Below are 12,500 nucleotides of genomic sequence, written 5' to 3' on the forward strand. Positions count from 1 at the left end.
TGCCGGCGAGTTTAAATGAAGGTTTTGCATTTCAACTTGCCGACATATTTCTATACGCGTTATTCATTCATCCAAACAAATATTTTACTTGTTATATACCATCAATGGTGCATGATTATTATTTGCTGTCAATCTGAGTTTCATGTGAGAATTAGTTTAAAGTTTATCGGTTAAATATTTTCATGCATACATCTACTGTTTTATTCATACAGAAAAGAAATTTTTGTTTCTTTTTCTATAAAAGTGATTAATTTGTCTAGAACATCTTTATATATAAAAGCGAAAATGTGTGTATATAGGTTCGCTTTTTGAGTATATCTGCAAAAGGCTTTTTTTCCGGCGGGTTCTCGAGGCCGTCGCTCATTTTAAAAATTTTTTATATGCTGTCTAAATAATAATATCTACGAGTTAACAACTGGGGGGGGGGGTGCCTGTCTATTTAATTTGCCAGACTTTGAAACGTTAAATATTCGACATTTTCGCATCGCCGCGTGTTGCTTTCGTTTTTCGGTAAAAAAAAAAAGTGAAACTCGATTCGAATCCCTGGCCTACAGCCAGTGGACACCTTTGTGATCTTCGGGCCAAGATCAAAGTGTAGTATATGCCCAGCAGATACTGCAAGCAAAGACCATATGTGGGGGCAACCCCACATATAAGACCTAGGTCAATGTAGGGGCAACCCTTCATACCAATTGTCACTATCCAGCTCCCCTATTCCCTGGGGAGTTGGTCCCCATTTCCCCTTCACTCCTCACTTTAAAAATCGGCCTTGTGCCTAATTTGCTCGGTGGGGAGCAAATACATCCCCTGGCCGGAGGGCAAAACGGCCTAAACGTTGTGACTATAACAACCAAGATGAGGAAGTCAGTCCGACAATCTCAATAAATGAAAACACCTCATCTCAAAAATAAAGACAATTACAACCTCAAATTATATATATAACTTTCTTGAAGTTATATATTTGAATTTTACCGGCACTGGATTATATATCTTCCACCAGACTATCCATTCATGTGTAATCACCTTTTTCTTCACCATATTCCCTTTGCTTCACTTTTTTTTGTTATCAAGTAAGATCTTTGAGTCATTTGTTGTTTCATCAAATACTTTTGCATGCAAAATCCGATCCCGCATTTTGCTAATTTCTACCCTCTGATGAGAAGGAAAGTATTTCTTCGAAACTCCGCGGATTAAGGACTATCCACTTATCTAGTGTTTCCTTTTCAGATTAAATATGTTTTTAACTCATTTCAAAGTGTTTTTTAACATATTTTATTAACTGTTTGCCCATATATATATATATATATATATAATTTGAGGGCTTCTTTTTCAGAGGTTAAGTAACCAATGAAGTTTAACGAGGTTAATACAAGAGTGCGCAGTACCAAAGTAAGGCAGGGTATAATCTTTATTTGTTTTTACATAAGCAGTAATATGCTTCTACACAGTCATGAGCATGTTTCGGTCAATTATCAGTAACTAGAGACCCCTTCAGGCGATACAGCTTATACTAAAGCAAAGTTTGAAACATTACTGCTTATATTAAAATAAATAAAGAATATATATATATATATATATATATATATATATATATATATATATATATATATATATATAGATAGATAGATAGATATAGAGAGAGAGGGGGAGAAGGAGAGAAGGAACAAACAACGCTGATGAACACATGACTTGGTTTATACCTTTTTATTTCTATATTTCGTCGAAATACTATTTTAATTATTCTCATCATATATACATAAATACACGCACACACATATTATATATATATATATATATATATATATATATATATATATATATATATATATATATATATATATATATATATATATATATATGCCGTCAAGTTCAAGTCTAAAAGGGGCGACAGCACGTTATCCCCTTCATGGACTCATCAGCATCCGATACAATAAACCACAAAGGACATTTGAGGATATTCATGAGGCCAGGTCCTGTTCTCCCTGGTGAAATTTGCAACCGACGGTACCGATGATGTTCTGATTATATATATATATATATATATATATATATATATATATATATATATATATATATATATATATCCAGATAAGCACTAAGTTAAGTTAGGAATGAAGTCAGTTTAATATAGAGATAAAAACACGCCCCTCCCAATGTTTAACTAAAGATTAAAAAAAAAAACAAAAAAAACAAAGAAAATACAGAAATTGAATTTGCAGAACACAGTAAGGAAACCTCCAATGATTGGCAATAAACCGAGACTTTCTTGGAGGAGGTGGTAATGTTTGGGAAAATGGCTTTTTAGTCCAAGCCGACTTTATATTTGCATACTAAAAAACAACAATATTTCAGTGTTAAATTGACAGAGCGTTACATGTCCTATTTTTAATTTAAGCATGACAGACCGCTTGCGCTTCACAGTGTTTCCTTATAGCGAACTAGGACTCATCTAAACTAAGATGCGTCTATTCAGTTTAAGCGTATTAGTAATTAAAATAGTATTTAAACCCGTGGCAGACTAATAGAGCTTATTATATAGATTGTAGATGAATGAAGTCATAATTTGACTGCAAACAATGTGATTCATGTAGCGAGTCGAGTAAGAGTTGTCGTTAGAAAAGCCTTTGTTGTCTATTTGCGTTATCATATGATTAAAATAACTGCCTTCATTCACAAGCGCACCACAGCGCTGGGCGATCGTCAAAACAAACGCAGACAGTTATATCAGTAAAAGCATTAGCCAGAAACAAGACTGTGAACTCGTAACGAAAAGGCGTCTAGACGCCATGTGAAAAAAGAAAGAGGGGGGAGGCAGATAGTTCAGCCGTTGTATGCAAGGTTCGTAATGAATTTGAGACCAGATTTCATTCTCGTAAGGACCCGACATGCTCACGGAGAAGAAACGCGAGAAATTCTGTGTAGTTTAATTGTCGTATATAGTTTAAAGATCTTACAATCTAGCTCTACTGAAGCATTGAGCACTGTAGAAGTATCTCTCTCCCTCTCTCTATTATATATGTATATATATATATATATATATATATATATATATATATATATATATATATAGTCAGTGTATATATATATATATATATATATATATATATATATATATACATATACACACTGACTTTTCTACTTTATATATATATATATATATATATATATATATACAGACTTTTTCTACTTATATATATATATATAGGGAGAGAGAAAGAGAGAGAGAAAGCGAGAGATAGATAGATAGATAGATAGATAGTTATTATTTTATGTAACTCTATGAACTGGAAATGCCCTATACCTGGTATATGAAACTTTAGAAATATTTTTTCTACGCGCCGATGAAGCCCACGTTGTGTAAATTATAATTTGATGAGCAGTTATATTCTTATATGCCAACAACTTTCTTAAAATGAGTACATACTTGTGCGCCTATCCCTAACTCTATTAACAAGCTATATATATATATATATATATATATATATATATATATATATATATACACACACACACTATGTTATGCATATACTAGTACATACGTTAGATATACACATATACCAGTATATATATACTTATATAATCTCTCTCTATATATACTTATATAATCTCATCTCTCGCTATATATATATATATATATATATATATATATATATATATATATATATATATATATACACACTAGTACATATGTGTGTGTGTTTACGCTTAACAAATATGGACAATCGTTCAGATCCAAGGAAGATTATCTACTCCAAAACCGAATTTTATTATCGTTAAAATAAACAAAAATATGTGCATTAATTATATATATATATATATATATATATATATATATATATATATATATATATAAGCGATAACAAAATTTGGTTGAAAAAAAAAAAAATAATGAACCTGTTGAATCCACTTGAACTTGGCCCGATATAGGTTGATCTAAGTCTACGATTAGATAGATTCATGTATGCTATCAGGAAGACTTTAATCGACAGGTAGCCAGATTTTATGAATCAATCAAACAAGAGAAATATGAGCACAAAAACTTCGTTACGTTAGGATTCTCTTCCTCTCTCTTTTTTCTTGCTCTCTCTCTCTTTCTTTCTGTTTCTCTCTAACCGTTTTCTCTCGCACGGTTAATAGTATACCTATTGCTGTTTTTTTTTGTTTGTTTTTAATTTAATTTATAACGGATTATTCCAATCTTTAGCTTTTTCTATTTCAGTGTTGTTACATTTGTCCGTTGGTAAAAGAGAGTGTCATGGAAGCGAGAGTGATAGACACCGTATAAAATGATAGAAGATATCTCTATCTCTCTCTCTCTCACACATTATATATATATATATATATATATATATATATATATATATATATATATATATATATATAGATAGATAGATAGAGACATTAGACTTAGATTGGTGTTAGTTAGTTTAGGAATAAGTCTTATATACAGAATATATAAACCCGACAATCAGCAAAGTCCCACCCTACCCAGTACAGATCCCTATATCTAAGAAGACTTCTACTCTAACAGTTTATTTTCCCCCGTAACTGCTAGACTCTGGAATTCCTTTCCAGGTTCCTGCTTCCCCAATTGTACTGATATGCAGAAGTTTAAGTGTAATGTGAACAGAACTTTGCTGCTCAACCCCCTACGTAGTATCCCTGCAATTTATTACCTTAATATAAGCCCTCTACATCTTGGCCTTTTGGTCAAGATAAAAGTGATGTGCCTAAGTTTTTTGTTCATTGTTGATTTTCAATGTATTTTTAACATGAATAAAGGATTTAATATCTCAAAGTGTAGTATCTGTTCTTCAGATGCTGCAGTGCACTTCCATTTCTTGTTCTCTTTCAGTGGAGGATCAGTCCTTCACGGCTGAGACAATTTTTTTTTTTTTTTTGTACCTTTTCTCCGCGTTAAAAAACGACCCTGGTGTCTAACTCTGCCCCGTGGGGAGGCATAGTAAATAGGTACATCAAAGTGGCACTGTGCAGGCGTATGTTCGAGTTTTTATATATATATATATATGTGTGTGTGTGTGTGTGTGTGTGTGTGTGTGTGTGTGTGTGTGTGTGTGTGTGTAGGTAAATATTTAAAATATATATATACTTACTGCGTCATGGTCGGACGTCAGTTCAAATAAATTTAAGGGAATGTTTTTTGTTTTTTTTTACATAGATATATTTTTGTTTTTGTTTCCAGAAAAAGGCTTTCGTTTAGTAAGATCCTCAGGAAAAATGTCTATTGCCGTCCGAATGACTTCACAAAATAATGAAAAATAGTCTGCATGTGGGGGAAAAAAGGGTAGCACGACAACGCCTCCAGCCCACGTCGATGTGATCCTCTGTCCTCAGTTCAGCTGTGTCACAACCAGGTGAGAAATACATAAACGACTTTTACATACATCTGGTTGGGATTACTTACGTGGCTAATGGGCGAATAGTACGAACGGTTGGGAGGCCGGGTGGGCGAGGACCGGATTGTGTAAAGACGAACAAAGAGGGGTTACGAGAGAGAGAGAGAGAGAGAGAGAGAGAGAGAGAGAGAGAGAGAGAGTGTGTGTGTGTGTATGTGTGTGTGTGTGTGTGTGTGTGTGTGATGCGCGAGAAAGAGAAATGGAGAGAGAGAGAGAGAGAAAGAGAGGAGGAAGAAGGACGATGATGTGAGGTGAGACGGAGAAATATAATGCGAGAAAAGGGAGAGAAAGAGGGAGCTGATATAAGGAAAGAGAGGGGAGAAAAAAAGGTGTGTGTGTGTGTGTGTGTGTGTGTTTTGTCAAAATGACGTTTATGCAGGGACCGGATTATACACAGACGAAGAAAGTGGGCGTGGGGGAAATAGAGAGAGAGAGAGAGAGAGAGAGAGAGAGAGAGAGAGAGAGAGAGAGAGAGAGAGAGAGAAATATAGACAATGAAAGCGAGGGATTGAGAGGTACAGAGAAAGATAGATAGATAGAGAGAGAGAAAGAGATAGGGGGAGCGAGGTGGTGAAGAGAGAGAAAATAACGAAAGTGTGTGTGTGTGTGCGTGTGTGTGCGTGTGTGTGTACTCGCGTAATGTCATGAGGGTTCGTAGGAGGTTGTATTAGTTGTTGTAGTTACCGCAGGTGGACGCGTTTAAGATAGGGAAGTCCAGTCAGTATTGTATTTACTACTAAGTCAACGTAAGACACATAGTCGATATTTAATGTAAGGGACATTCTTGCTATATTTTTTTAAACAAGGAAATCACTATTCATTAAGAACCCAAGGCCACTCGAGGATAAGAGTGAACGAGTGTAAGGTGTCCACTGAGACAACAGAGTAATGTTCGTTAATGATTGAAATTAGAGAGAATTTGATTATTTAAAGGAACAGTTCAACAAAAACTTGTTTTCACTGAGCTTAAAAACTACCGTATTGTAGTCAGCTAGAAGGCAGACTAGTGGAACAAAGTTCCACGGGTGGGCAGTTCGAGGAAAGAAGCTTTGTTCATTGAATCTGCGTTTAGATTTAGGCACACCTAGAGAGTGTGAGAAAAATTATTGATGTGATTGTAGTTAGACGGCTGCCTTTGTGAAATGTTGACAGAGGGGCGGAGAATCAAGCTCAGAGGAGCACATGTCCTGAGGATAGAGCTGAGACAGGCTCGCGACGTCACTTCTGTGGGGGAAAAGGACCTAACCTACTAGGTTTCAAAGCCGGTTTTGAACTCTATCAAGGCAGAGTAAGCAGCTCTAACCCAGATGTGTCAACAGTACTCCATCTTCTGACAAAAAGGGTCTTTATATTGGGTACAAATATTATCCTATAAAGATCTGTCATCATGTAATAAGGTCCTAGGTAACAAAACACCTGGAAAATTATAATTGTACATTTTATATATATATATATATATATATATATATATATATATATATATATATATATATATATATATATATACACACACACACACTAGCAAAATACCCGTCGTTGACTGGGTTCAAAAACAGTCTACAGAAAATGGACTCTGATTTATGAAAGTATGATAGGTTATGAAAAGGAAGGGTTGTAAAGAGATAGCTTCGAATTTGGAAGTATCAACACCAAAGCAAAATATGATGAAAGTAAAAATGAAATAGATAAACCCCATAATTTATTATACCATACCTGTTCACACTGAAAAACTTATAATATTCTGTGGATCTATATTAAAAGACCTTGTCAAACTTTGTGACATATTTCCATTCTATGGAGGTCAGATGCGAACGAACAACCCATAATTTTATTATACCATATTTCTTCAAACTGAAACATTATTATCAAAGTATACTTACGCAGATGGATATGAAAAGTCTTTATTAAAGTGTGTGCCATGGGGGCCAGGCGCGAACGCAGGCCCCACAATTTTATTATACCATCCCTATTTAAGTTAAAACATACTTTTCAAAGTATTCTTAGGTACATCTATATCAAAAACACTTGTAAACGTTATTTTTAATTTTTTATTTCCATACTTTGTGGACTAGACGCGAACGCAGACCCCACAATTTTAATGCACCACCGTTCTGCCAGATCAAACATACCCATTCCTGTGTCTCGATACATCTTCTATCATTATATGTAATCAGTTTTTTAAAATATTCAACCATATGGGAGCCTATTCGTGACCAGACACACACACACACAGCTTTATATTACAGATATAATTATTCGATTCGAACCCGGCAACAGGAGCCATCTCTGGCACGATTAGAAAAGACCTTATCCAATCTTAAATTATCCAAATAAACAATTATTAATACTTTCTGCATTTTTACATCGTTCATTTCCGTATTACGTTTAAGTTATTTTAACCCAATTTTCTAAAAAATAAATCTTCTTTAACCCGTTGACAACCATAAGAACATTTTACAACGGCGATTTAACCACCGCCCTCCCTTTTTTAAAAGTTATTTTCCATTTTTTAATACTCCATTCTTAAAAATCATTCATACATTTTCTTCTACACTACCAATATAAATAAATAACCCCGAAAATATGTTTTTTTTTAAATTGCGTTACAAATAAATAATCAACGCGACAATAAAACATATTGTTTTACTGTTTACGTTTTCAGCGTCCCAATTGCTTTTTTTCGCATTTTAATTAAAAGATATATCAAAATTTGAATTTAAGTTCAAGTATTACAGTATCTGTCTAGTGCATATTTACCTATAAGTATGGCAAACCACTTATAATTCAATGGCTGTAATTTTTTTTTAAATAGACAATTATAAACAGAACGACTCATAGAAATCTATCGATATTCTTTTTTTATTTTAATATATTTTCATAGAAATTTTTCTGGTATGTCACAAAAAACTATTTTCGTTACGTTACAAGTGTCACGCTCACACATTAATTCCATAGCTAATATAACATACTGACCTAACGTGTCACGGGTAGTCTCTCTCTCTCTCTCTCTCTATATATATATATATATATATATATATATAGAGAGAGAGAGAGAGAGAGAGAGAGAGAGAGAAAATAAAAAGGAACAAACCGAGGAAGTCTCGAAATAAAGACGAAACGTTGATGAACACATAATACGGTTTGTTCCTTTTTATTTTCTCTATTTTGTCGGAATACTATTTCCATCATTTTCATCATATATATATGTGTGTGTGTGTATGTGTGTGTGTGTGTGTGTGTGTGTGTGTGTGTGTGTGTGTGTGTGTGTGTGTGTGAAATTCATTTTGGACTCTACAAATTAGAATTTACAACAATTTCTTATTCGACAGGGAACATAAGTTGAGAATATAAAAGTTTGCTTATTCCGTGGAGTTTTAAAGAATGGCACTTATTCTCAGAGGGGAGTAGTTGGCAAAATAATATGGGCCGCTGTACAGACACGCACTCTCTCTCTCTCTCTCTCTCTCTCTCTCTCAGACTGAGTAAAAAAAACAAAACAACGTATATATGCCCCACATCCACTATATATATATATATATATATATATATATATATATATATATATATATATATATATATATATATATACTAGCCTGGGTTCCCGACGTTGCTCAGGTGTTTGGAGGTGTGTGTTAAGCAAAAAAAAAAAAAAAAACTAGTAATAGGTAGGCAGGCTCAAACTGTATCGTGAAGGAGGAAAAGAACGTGAAAAAAACGTGACGTGTTTGCTGTTGCGCCCATCGCCAAATCGGAAGGTAACTAAGTTTAAATTAAGGCTTCAATCGAAAAGAGGGGAAGTCTTCCGAAAATATCGGTGGAAAGAGCGACTCCTCTCTGTGGAAAAGTGCCACGTTCAGTTTTAAGAAAATGTTTTTCTCCAATTTTCGATATTTGTCGTCCGAATGGTCGTGCTTCAATATGATACCAATTCCATGAAAATTCGTCGCCTATGTTGAAAGTTTTAGGCAGACAAACAAACAAACATACATACATACATTTAAACAGACAGGTGAGATTTATATTATAGACTAGCCTGCGTGCCCGGTGTTGCCCGGGTGTTTTTAAGTGCGTGTTAAGCAAAAAGAAATAAAAAAAAGTTGTGCGAGGCAGGCAGGCTCGAACCCGTACCGAGAAGGAGAAGAACAACGTAAAAAACAAATGTGACGTCTTTGCCGTTACGTCCATCGCCAAACTGTCAATGTTTGGTCAACAGACTCGGAACCTGAAACAAGGGATTCGGATCTATGAAATAAATTATATTTGCTTTTTAGCCGGTAAAAGTAGTTGCTAAGGGGTCAAAATGAGAAAATTGGTTCTTGGAAGGTGTAGGGTCGACTTAAACTGCCTCGCTCTGCATTCAAAACTGTACATTTATATGTATAAACTGCGTTGATTTTCATAGTTTTGACATATTTCTCCTTAGGTTATGTGGTAGCGAATATCAACGGAGAGCTAAATGTTTGGTTTTTAATTTTAGTTGATGGCTCCCAAGTTATATATATATATATGTGTGTGTGTGTGTGTGTGTGTGTGTGTGTGTGTGTGTGTGTGTGTGTTTGTGTTTACACACCCACACAAGTTTAAAGACACTTATTAACCTTACTATAGTTTTAAAAAAATCAGCAAAAAATATCTACATAAGTTTTAAAGCAAAAAAAAAAAAAAAAACGTTTAAAATGATATAGGAATTTGTGGCGTAACGGTTAACGCGCTAGACCATAATACACATTGCATCAGGTGTGATTCCAAGCAACTGCCAGGCTATGCTGACAAGCGATGTCTATAGATTACTGTTTTATAAGTTTATATATATATATAACTTTTTATATAACTACTACATATTGGGTACAATATAATTATCATTATAGAATCGGCTCCCGACCGGGCAACGCTGGACGTCGTGCTTGTAATTTAAAGAAAAATAAAATTTTGCGATTAAACAAAGACTGAAAATCACGTACATCAAATCCGTTGCTAAGGCTGCTGGGAAAATCGTGGGGTCGTTCTACCGCACAAGTAGATATCTTACTGTTGATGTAATTCTCTACCTGTATAAGATCCAGGTACGCCCAAGAATGGAGTATTATTTCCATATCTGGGCGCGAGTTGTTAGAAGTAGTTTATTATGCCTTGACAGAGCTCAAAATAGACTTCGTGGCCTAGTGGAGGTTGTCCTTTTCTCTTCCATGCAACCTCTTTTCCACAGAAGAGACGTTGCGAGCTTGTCTCTGCTTCATCGTTAGTTTCATGACAAGTCCTCGTCTGAGTTCAAATCTATGGTTCCCCTGACCTGACTTTCACGAAAAGCTCCCATCTTGCTAAAACCACTATCAATTATTTCTCAACTCTTTATCTGTGTCTAAAGCTAGATTCCATGAACAAAGCTTTTTTCTGAGAACTGAACGTTTGTGGAACTGTTATGTTTTCTTGTTTTCCAACTGACTTCAAAATGGTCGTCTTCAAGTTTAACGTAAACAAATACTCTTTATAATCCAATTTACCAATTTTCCACTACTAACGATTACTTTGAGCACTGTACACCGATTAACCCTTATCCTCGAGTGGCCTTCACGCTTTGATAAGTGGTGACTCCTTTGAAAAAAAAAAGCGTTTATGTAACTCCCTCTGAGGTCATAATTCAAATATACTCGGATATTTAAGTTTCATCTTCCAAGAAGTTAACTGTTGCGCCCCGTTTGACATGCCCCTTTTCCTGCAATCCGAAAGGGAGGGCGTCATAATGGTTAATCACGTATTGAGGATTGTTGGTACGAATGTTACCATTAAACAGTCGACTGCGCTTGTGAACAATTAGGTTTTGCTAGTCTCCCGGGTGAAGTTAATAGCGGCCTTTTTTTTTTTTTTGGATTAGGGCACTAGGTCGTAACAAACACGCACGGCTTATAGTAACAGACCAATCCTAGCTCTGGCATACCTTCATGTTTCCCACACCACTCCACTCCAACACGACATTCCATTTTTTTTTTTGTTTTTACACTTCATCTAAATGCCGCATAAACAATGTCACACCCTGCTTTCCTATTCCATTAAGTAAAACTCCTAAGCTGCTTTTTTTTTGTTTTGTTTTGTTATTTTTAACTTGTTGCTCTGAGGCTTGCTGTTTTCCGACTGCGTCCCATTCCTGAAAAAGTCGTCAACTTAAGAGTTAATATGTTCAACGTTTGCCTCGGCAGTCATCGTGGAATGTGTGGGTGGTCAAACATAGTCGAATCTAGAATGCGTCGGGCTATTTAAAATTATGAGTAATCAAATAGTTAAGTAATAACGTTCATATAATTTGTAATTATCTTACGTAGTTCATACCCCCACTTACTGTCGTCTCTCTCTCTCTCTCTCTCTATATATATATATATATATATATATATATATATATATATATATATATATGTATGTTGCGAGCTTGTCTCTGATGTATCATTATTTTCATGGAAAGTGTTCGACTGAGCTTCAGTCTATGGTCCCCCCTCGCCAAACTTTCACAAGAAACACTCGTCTAGCTGAAAACACTATCAATAATTCCCCCCACTCTTTATCTGTGCCTAAACCTAAACGTAGATTCCATGAACAAAGCTTCTTTCTTAGAACTGCACGCCTGTGAAATTGTCTTCCGTTTTCCTGCTTTCCGGCTGACTAAAATATGGTTGTGTTCAAGTCTAACGTAAACAAGTTCTTGATGAGCCGTTCCATATAAGTTAACAAATTTACCGAATTTTCATTACTAATGATTACTATATTTTCCAATTTCTACTGTACACCCTTTAACACTTATCCTTGAGTGCCTGTGTGTGTGTGTGTGTGTGTATATATATATATATATATATATATATATATATATATATATATATATGAGCAAGTATTTGATAAAACATGTTAAAAAAATACGTTGAAAAAGAGTTATTTATTTATATATATTTAATTTGAAAAGGAAACACTAAATAGTCCTTAATCCGCGGCGTTTCGAAGAAATACTTTCCTTCTCATCAGAGGGTAGGATTTAGCAAAATGCGGGATCGGATTTTGCTTACAAAAGTATTTGATTAAACTACAAGTAAGTGATAGATC

General features: G+C 34.8%; 1 protein-coding gene across 4 annotated transcripts in view; it reads right to left on the reverse strand.

Moving 5' to 3' along the window:
• LOC145247948 (uncharacterized) overlaps nt 1–12,500 on the reverse strand; it is a 173,034-nt gene that overhangs the window by 62,031 nt on the left and 98,503 nt on the right. Inside the window, exon 1 of one of the 4 annotated variants that reach the window (XM_080109593.1) lies at nt 5,115–6,041. The exons of the other annotated variants lie outside the window; for them this stretch is intronic. The gene's annotated coding sequence lies outside the window, so the exon portion shown is untranslated. Of the gene's footprint in view, nt 1–5,114; nt 6,042–12,500 lie in introns of those variants that run through there. 4 annotated transcript variants of the gene reach the window in all.

Source organism: Euprymna scolopes, chromosome 26 (assembly GCF_053919585.1).
Source record: "Euprymna scolopes isolate OS-2025 chromosome 26, ASM5391958v1, whole genome shotgun sequence".
Lineage (NCBI taxonomy): Eukaryota > Metazoa > Mollusca > Cephalopoda > Sepiida > Sepiolidae > Euprymna > Euprymna scolopes.